The following is a 10,000-nucleotide window of genomic DNA, read 5'->3' as shown; positions in this document are numbered from 1 at the left end:
ATCATAAAGAGAAAGAAAAGGACCTATTACATCGATGGATTATAAATCCAATATTACTTAAGCAATACCAATCAAATCGACCAAAAGGGTATGATTATGATGTTGGATCATGTAATATTCATCTTGACAAGAAATTATCTACATAATATGATAAAATATGTATCACAAACACAAGGGCTATAGCTCAGCTTGGTAGAGCACCTCGCTTACACGTGCGCCAATGTTTTTCGTGGAAGTCTATCATGCAATCAAAAGAATTGATCTTTTGAGAAATCGATGTCTTACTCCATTACTTTGAAGGAACAAAACAAGAGAACAATAGCTCTATTAATGGTTCGGTCCGATTCGTGCCGCTAGGCAAGATCCGAATCGAACCCATCATTGATTTGAGATATTGATAGGTGAATACCCTCTATTCAATGCTAGGCATAATAAGGGACCTCAAAATGCTCTTTTCGCCCTATGAATCTTAAGGTGTATGAAGTTTCATGTTTGATTTTTAATCGGGATGGTAGAGACTCCATTTAACTTAGGTTGATCTAGGCCGTAAGCACCTACGCCAAGATAACTCCTCCTCTTTGAAACATTTTGGAAGTGCTTCTGACGAATGAATCGAGCACAATGAATCGAGCACACGGAACCGCTTCTTTTTTTTTTATAGAAAAATATATATATTAGACTAACCGATATTTCTATCGCTTAATGAAAGAGCCCAATGCAAAAAAATGCATGTTGGGTCTTTGAAATAGCCGAATCATTTTGATAATAATCAGTTCGATCTGTTACTGAGAAGGTCTATGGTTCGAGTCCGTATAGCCCTATATTTTCAATTTTCTATTTTATTAATTTTAAATATTCATTAAATTTATTAAATTAAGAAAAATGAAAATAATATTCTTAAAACTAAAGCAAACTAAAACAATAAAATAAAGAATATCCAAATACAAACTAAAATATAAAATCTAGTTTTTTCCTAATTATTGTATTCTTTGTTGATTGGAACTGGTCGCTCCTTAGTTGCTTGGTTAAAATCATTCCTATAAGCTCGCTCACAGGAGATCACTCGAGTATAACCCTGAAAACAAAAGCGCATTTCAACGGATCCAATCGCTCTTTTTTTTTTTCTTGGATAAGAATAAAATAAACAAAACCCCATTTTCTTAATTAATCCTCGTGGTAGATTGATTTTTGATTGATTCTATATAAATAGATATAAAATAAAAATTTCTATTTATTCTAAATCTATAATTTAATTTATATTTAGAATAAATAGAATTTCGAATTAAAAGCTTTTTTATTTCTAAAATTCTAATAAATATTAGATATTAGTTAGATATTAGAATTCCTTTATTTAGAAAAATCCGAAATGAAGTGAAAACGAAAAGTATTACTTGTTTTGGATTTGTATAGTATTATACTATATATAGTATAAATATATATTTATACTAGTATTATACAAATTAGTACTATATCGAAATGAAATCGAAATAAGTGGAATGTAAATAAAATAGGATTAATTCCAATCAATAAATCTTAAACGCAAACATGGAAACACCAAAACAAACGAAATGGACGATTCGATCAAACTGAATTGTTGTTTTGACTAAACAAACAGTTGCGGATGACTTGACAATGAATTCCAGGTCGAAGCGACTAATCCGATCTATTTTTCACATTCATAGGAGTTCGTCTATGTTTCTGCTTTACTGAATATGATATTTTCTGGGCATTTCTAATAATATCAAGTGCTATTCCTATTTTGGCATTTCTAATTTCGAGTTTTAGCCCTGATTAGAAAGGGTCCAGAAAAACTTTCTAGTTATGAATCGGGTATAGAACCAATGGGCGATGCTTGGTTACAATTTCGAATCCGTTATTATATGTTTGCTCTAGTTTTTGTTGTTTTGATGTTGAAACGTTTTTCTTTATCCATGGGCAATGAGTTTCGGATGTATTGGGGTACCCGTATTCATAGAAGTTTCTTTATTTTCGTGCTATCCAATTGTTGGTTCAGTTTATGCATGGCGAAAAGGAGCATTGAATGGTCTTATTCCCTGAATATTCAGATAATAAAAAGAAAAAAAGTCAAAATAATAATAACATTGAGTATGAATTCCATCGAATTTCTCTTACTGATCGAACAACCCAAAATTCAGTTATTTCAACTACATTAAATGATCTTCAAATTGGTCAAGACTTCCAGTTTATGGCCGCTTCTTTATGGTACCAGTTGTTGCTTTATTGAATTTGCTTCATTAATAGGCTCACGCTTCGACTTTGATCGTTATGGGCTGGTACCAAGATCGAGTCCTAGACAGGCAGACCTAATTTTAACAGCTGGAACAGTAACAATGAAAAATGGCGCCTCTTTAGTGAGATTATATGAACAAATGCCCGAACCTAAATATGTTATTGCTATGGGCGCGTGTACAATTACAGGAGGGATGTTCAGTACTGATTCTTATAGTACTGTTCGGGGGTCGATAAGCTAATTCCCGTGGATGTCTATTTGCCGGGCTGTCCCTCTCAAACCAGAGGCAGTTATAGATGCTAAGTAACAAAACTTCGTAAGAAAAATATCTCGCGAAATCTATGAAGATCGAATTAGATCTCAACAGGGGGATCAAAGCTTTACTACCAATCACAAGTTTTGTCTTGTACGCAGTACTCGTACTGGAAATTATAATCATGATTGCTCTATCAACCACCATCTACTTCAGAGATTCCTCCTGAAACATTTTTCAACTACAAGGGTCTCACTATTCTTCCCACGAATTAGTAAATTAGGTAGGATTTTTTTTACAGAAACAGACAACGAATTAATCTTCATAAATTCGATTTCATCATAAATGCGAAATACTTATCTTATAAAAATGACAAATAAAAAGTAAAGTGCGGAGAGATAAAAGATGCAGGGTCGTTTGTCTGTTTGGCTAGTCAAACACGGGCCAGTTCATAGATCTGGGCTTCGATTACTATGGAATAGAGACTTTACAAAATAAAGCCTGAGGATTGGCATTCCATTGCTGTTATTTTATATGTATATGGTTACAATTATCTACGTTCCCAATGTGCCTATGATGTAGCACCAGGCGGACTGTTAGCCAGTGTGTATCATCTTACGAGAATAGAGTATGGTGTAGATCAACCGGAAGAGGTATGTATAAAAGTATTTGCTCCAAGGAGTAACCCTAGAATTCCGTCTGTTTTCTGGGTTTGAAAAGTTCGGATTTTCAAGAACGAGAATCTTATGACATGTTGGGAATCTCTTATGAAAATCATCCACGACTGAAACGTATCTTAATGCCCGAAAGTTGGATAGGTGGCCTTTACGTAAGGATTACATTGCCCCCAATTTTTTTATGAAATACAAGATCTCATTGAATGATAAGAAACTAATTACAACTTCCAGAATATTCAAGGAATATTTGTACATTCTCTCTAGCTCAAACAGAGGAATTGAGGTTTCATTCGTATTCTTATGGATAGGCTAATAAATAAAAAGAAATAAAAGACAATACATCATTGAGATTCTCGATTTTTGAAGAGACTTTTTATTTATATTTATTTTATTTCGGACGAGCCGAGACAATAGACAGGATGAACAACAAGGGTTCTGTACCGTGAACTTTGTATCGCGCACATCACTTAGATGAACTCTAGAGAGTCGCATAGAAGGAATGAAGAAATGGAATATGAAAGAGAAATACAAAGAAATAAATGAAAGGATCGGCTTTATTTGTACTGTAGCTGAGATGAGTCTTGGTTATTTCTATCCTTGAACTCCTCTAGACCCGACTTTTGTTGGGCCTTTCAACCAACTATTTTTATTTTAATCTTTTAATTAAATATGTATGAAGTATTACCATTCTTTTGAATGTGGAGAAGCCGCAGTGTGAATAAATAAAAAAGAAGAGGAAAGATAAGCAAATTTTTGTCTTTCATTACATTATAATAGACACATTAGAATAGACTTTGCTCATTTTAAAAGAGAAAAAAATACAAAATAAAATAAATAAAGAGAGGAGTTTATTCTCAGATACCTAGCTAGATAAGTATGTATTATGTCGATCTCATATCAATTAATTTGTAGAGTAGATACTCATACAAATTAATCATATGCCAGGAACCAGATTTGAACTGGTGACACGAGGATTTTCAGTCCTCTGCTCTACCAACTGAGCTATCCTGACCATTACCGACGCATTATCCTCATAATACTAGATGACTCGGGTCTATGTCAATTAAAAATGAAAACAAAAAAAACGAAAAGTATTAAATTAAAAGTCTCGAACAGGGAATTTCTTGGATCTTCAAAGGAAGACTTTGTAAATTTCCATATGAGTAATCATATGTATTATGAATCATTCAAATAGGTATTCTTGCTCAAGAGATTTCTACGTATATCATATATATATCACATCACACTATATCACAAGACTTGTGATAAGAGAACAAAATTTGCTATGCTAGGATACGCTTGTAAAACGGCAAAAGAATAGGATGAATGAGAAACATGAGGAACTTTGAACCACTAACAAAAGGGTAGGATAAAATAAATAGACAGCAAACGGGCTTTTTGGGGTTGGGGATAGAGGGACTTGAACCTCACGATTTTAAAGTCGACGGATTTTCCTCTTACTATAAATTTCATTGTTGTCGGTATATGATATTGACATGTAGAACGGACTTCTATCTTTATTCTCGTCCGATTAATCAGTTTTTCAAAAGATTTATCAGACTATGGAGTGAATGATTTGATTAATGACTATTCTATTCGATTCTTTCTTCAACTTGGAATCGATTCACAACAATTCTTTATTTTTCATATTTTCATATAAATATAAATTGATATTGCATATAATAGAAATAAAAAAAATACGGGTTCGGTTCGTCTTTTTGGAGATAGTTTTTTCATTAGTATACCTATAAAAAAAAATAGGTATATCTTGCATCCTTTCTAGAGTTTCGATATTCGATATAAGGATTCTTTACCAACAGTCAACCCCATTTGTTAGAATAGCTTCCATTGAGTCTCTGCACCTATCCTTTCCTTTTTTCTTATTCTCGCTTGCTTGAACCTTTGTTCATGTTTATTTTCGTAAAATAATAAAATAATAGGATTTGGCTCAGGATTGCCCATTTTTCATTCCAGGGTTTCTCTGAATTTGAAAGTTATCACTTAGTAGGTTTCATACCAAGGCTCAATCCAATTAAGTCCGTAGCGTCTACCAATTTCGCCATATCCCTTTTGTGTCTTGAGATTAGATCTCAATAGGATGCCTCCTTCCCCTTTCTCCTCCTTTCCCCTTTCTTTCATTTGTTTATTTTCTTTCGTTTATTTATTTGCTTTTTATGCGAAACCGTTGAATTTAGTAGATATAGATACAGATTCTTATATCGAAGGGTCTTTACCTATTTTTCTTGTTTGTTTATCCGTTTTTCGTCTCTATCGGAGACCCATATTAATTTTTATTTGGTCCAAAAATATTTTATCATTTCTGTATTCGCAATTCAATATAGATGGGTATTTCATAACATATATATGTCCCTCTTACTCTCAGTTTTCTCAGGCAATTTGGTGGAATACTCTGAAGGTCGATTCTTTTTTTCGTCTTAGCTTCTGTCTTTATGAATGAAAACAAAAGAAAGGAGTCTCTCATTATGATCTGGATTTCATTTCTATGGGTTGCATCTTTTTTTCTTTAATTTCATTTTTATTCTTATTATTAGACTATCCTATATAACCATAATAACTAAAAAAATAAAAATGAAAATTGAATTTATTCATTATTAAAAATGAAAATGAAATTAATTATTTTTTTTTATAGTATAATAGCTAGAACTAATTATTTCTATTTAATAACTAGAACTAATTATTCCATTCATTTCTATTTCGAATTCGAAGATAATTCAAATTTTTGAGTCTAAAAGAGTTTCATTCTAATTATCTAGACTTATAACGTTTCATTTATATAATCATAAATATATAACTGCATAAAAGATTTTGACTCTAATTATCTCTATTTAGAACTCTAAACTAAATAGAAATAAATTTAATCTAGATTAAATTCATTAAATCGATCGATTAAATGAAATTATATAAAAATTTTCTATTTCTATATAATTTAGATGTAAAATATACTAAAATATAAAAATAAACTAGAAAATAAAATGGAGTCAGTAATATTAGTAATATTACTATATTAATATAAAAGAAATATAACTAAGATATAAAAAAGATATTAAATATATTAAATATATAAAATATATAGATAAATAATAAATATATATATAAAATTTTAATTTAAATCGAATTATTAGATTCTATCAACATTAGCTTGAATATTAGATTGAATCTACCATTATTATATTAAATATGTTATATTTATATTAAGTTTATATTAAGTATGGCATTAAAAATTAGAAAAATTCTAGTTTTTAAATTGAGTCTCTAATTCATATTAATAATTCATATTAATTATGAATAACTAATAGATAGTTAATAGATAAGATCTAATAGTTTGCTGAATCCCATGGATACCAAATTTCTATTATTTGAGCCCGCTTAGCTCAGAGGTTAGAGCATCGCATTTGTAATGCGATGGTCATCGGTTCTGATTCTGATAGCCGGCTTTCCTATTTGTTTGCTTTTTGCCTTTTTTACATAATTTAGAATGTTTTTTTGAAATCAAAGAACAAACAGTGAAAAGCTTTTTCCTTTTCTTTCCAATTCTTTCCAAAGGTCAACAATCTGTTTATTATCTCGTCGAAACTTCCAATTAGGATCAATTTGAGGAGTTAGATCTTTGCAGAATAAATCAAGAAAAAAGGAAACTCTTTTGGTTTAATTTATTTATCTATTTTATATTATATTCAATTTATTTATATATTATATCTATTTTATTATATATATTCTAAATATTTTATATCTAAATATTTTATATATTTTATATTTATATATTAATATTATTTTTATATATTATATATATATTTATTATTTCTATTTTTGTATACATTATATACAATACAAAAAAAACAAAAGCAAAAAGTATGGATATTGATCCAATTCATCTCATTAATATTTGTAGTACAATCCTTCAGTCGATTTTCTGCTTCATTTAGTTCAGTTTTAATTTCGGTTTATGAAATTTCAATAAAATTCAAATTAATAAGGAGTCCTTATGTCACGTTACTGAGGTGCCCTGTTTCAAAAAATACGTCGTCTGGGGCTTTTACCAGGACTAACTAGTAAAGGCTCCAGAGCCGGAAGCTGATTCTTAGAAACCAATCGCGCCCCGGTAAAAAATCTCAATACTGTATTCGTTTAGAAGAAAACAAAATTGCGTTTTCATTATGGCTTACAGAACGACAATTACTTAAATACGTTCGTATTGCCAGAAAAGCCAAAGGGTCAACAGGTCAGGTTTTACTACAATTACTTGAAATGCGGTTGATAACATCCTTTTTCGATTGGGTATGGCTTTGACTATTCCTCAAGCCCGTCAATTAGTTAACCATAGACATATTTGTTAATGGGCGTACAGTAGATATACCAAGTTATCGCTGCAAAACCTCGAGATATTGATATCTCAGCGAGGGATGAACAAAAATCTAGAACTCTTGATTCAAAATTATCTTGATTCATCCACCAATGAGGAATTACCAAAAACATTTGACCTTTCACATTAATACAATATAAAGGATTAGTCAATCAAATAATAGATAGGAAATGGGTTGGTTTGAAAATAAATGAATTGCTTGTCGTAGAATATTATTCTCGTCAGACTTAAACCTAACTAAAATAACAAAAACAAGGGTTCTGCCCCTTTCACCTGAGTTAAGGTTAAGCTAAAAGGAAGACAGGGAATGGGTTTGATTCGGAGATTTTTCTCCTATTCATGTATGATAGATACGTAAGGAGATTTTCATCCCTGTATGCTATTTTACGTATTCCATATTAAAAGGAATTGGGAATAGAGAACTAAAGAAGGGGTCTAATTCTTTAGTATATGTTCTTATTTGATACATTGTAGTCAGTTACATTATGAATTAGGCGAAGGTGCGGAAAGAGAGGATTGAACCTCGGTAAACAAGAGTCTACATAGCAGTTCCAATGCTACGCTTGAACCACTCGGCCATCTCTCCTACATAATTATTATGGCTGATACCCCGAGCGAATAGCGAGTTACTCATATTAGATTGTTCGATAGGTAACGAACAATATCAATTTAACTAGGAAACTTGCTATAAAAATAGAAAACTTTTCATCACTTTTTTTTATCACTTTTTCTTTAGCCTCGGGCTCGAAGAATTTTTTAAAAATGGAATGGGTCTATTTCTTTTATGTTATTTCGTACTGTACACTTCCTTTGTTTGTGAGATCATTTTATTTTCTCACGAGGTAATGAAAAGAGTTATAGAATGGATTGCTACCATGCCTAGATCGCAGATAAATGGAAATTTTATTGATAAGACCTTTTCAATTGTAGCCAATATCTTATTACGAATAATTCCTTGACAACTTCAGGAGAAAAGAGGCATTTACTTATTACAGAGATGGTGCGATTTGATTATTATTATATATATTTTTACTTTATTCTCTTTATTCTTTATTTATTATTTACTTTTTTTATTTACTTTACCACTCTCAGTCTTAGGGAAAAGACACATTATTCAGAATAGAAAAAAGGCTATTGAAAACAAAAAAGAAATCTACGCTTGTTGAGGTGAAGTTTATAAATAAAGCAATTCCAATTCTGTCGTGTATCCCTGATTAATGCAACCTCAGATGCTTCAATTGTTGATTCGAGTATTGAGCGAAAGGTTACAACCTATGGGTCTGTATTGTGGGTCAACCTTACTACACTAGTACCAATAGGCGGCATAGAGGAAGAAGACTACGCCTAGGAATCAACAACACGAAAACTTTGTTATTAATGATTCCTTTCTTTATCGGGATCGGAACTAGAGAAATGGTTGGGACAACAAACATCCATCTTGTTCGTACTTTTGATACCCATATAACCATCGAAGATTGTTGAAGTGACTAATTCCTGAAATTAAGGAGCGTTGAGAACAAAGAAATTGTTGGAGTTTACTTTTTATCTAGTACGAACACGCTTGATGGTAAGAAAAGATCTTTTGCAAGAGGGTTGGTTAGAGATTTCTTGTAAAAACATTAGCCCTGGGCTCAGTTCATAATGACAATATTTCGACCTTTTTTTTAATTCCATGGATTATTCTCATTATGCAATATAAAGGAGGAGCCGTATGAGGTGAAAAATCTCATGTACGGTTTTGGAACGGAGAATTCTTTTGAATCGAATGACGACCGTAACGGATGTCGGCTCAATCCGAAGGCGGAAATTATGCGGAGGCCTTTACAGAATTATTATGAAGTTATGTGACTAGAAATTGATCCCTATGATCGAAGTTATATACTATATAACATAGGCCTTTATCCACACAAGTAATGGAGAGCATATAAAAGCTTTAGAATATTATTTTCGAGCACTAGAACGAAACCCTGTTCTTACCACAAGCTTTAATAATATGGCTGTGATCTGTCATTACGTGCGACTATTCCACTATAGAAATAAAAAAGGAAAGAAAGAGCAAATACGCTAGTAAATAAATACGCTAGTAAATAAACACGCCAGTAAATAAAATACTTTGAAAAAAATAGGCTTTCACATATTGCATCGTCCAAAAAACGATTTTTATCAGCTGTAACAAAAAAGAAACTTCATAGAAGTCGAAATATGAAGAAATATATATGCCTAGATACTTTATTCTATGGATAAAGATCTAATTGATAGAGGAAGCACCGTAAAGATCAATTAGCGAGGTTTTGAGCTGATACAATAAATAAGAACTGCTTATTTATGTCATGATATGAGATAAAATTAGGAATCGACTTATGTAATAGAGCCGATCCCCCAAGTTATTGAGCAGCGGTAGCATCAGATCCCAAAGACAGTAAGTCTTTTTTATGAGG

The 10,000-nt window shown here is 31.6% G+C and overlaps 1 non-coding gene across 1 annotated transcript; it reads right to left on the bottom strand.

Annotated features, from left to right (window-relative positions):
• Positions 1-4,120: 4,120 nt before the first annotated feature.
• Positions 4,121-4,193, bottom strand: TRNAF-GAA (transfer RNA phenylalanine (anticodon GAA)). Its single transcript has one exon. It is a non-coding gene; the product is annotated as a tRNA-Phe (tRNA).
• Positions 4,194-10,000: the final 5,807 nt, after the last annotated feature.

The sequence above is a fragment of the Gossypium arboreum genome, unplaced genomic scaffold (genome assembly GCF_025698485.1).
Source record: "Gossypium arboreum isolate Shixiya-1 unplaced genomic scaffold, ASM2569848v2 Contig00382, whole genome shotgun sequence".
Lineage (NCBI taxonomy): Eukaryota > Viridiplantae > Streptophyta > Magnoliopsida > Malvales > Malvaceae > Gossypium > Gossypium arboreum.
Note: the sequence above shows the minus strand (reverse complement) of the source record. Positions and strands in the feature narration are given on the sequence as shown.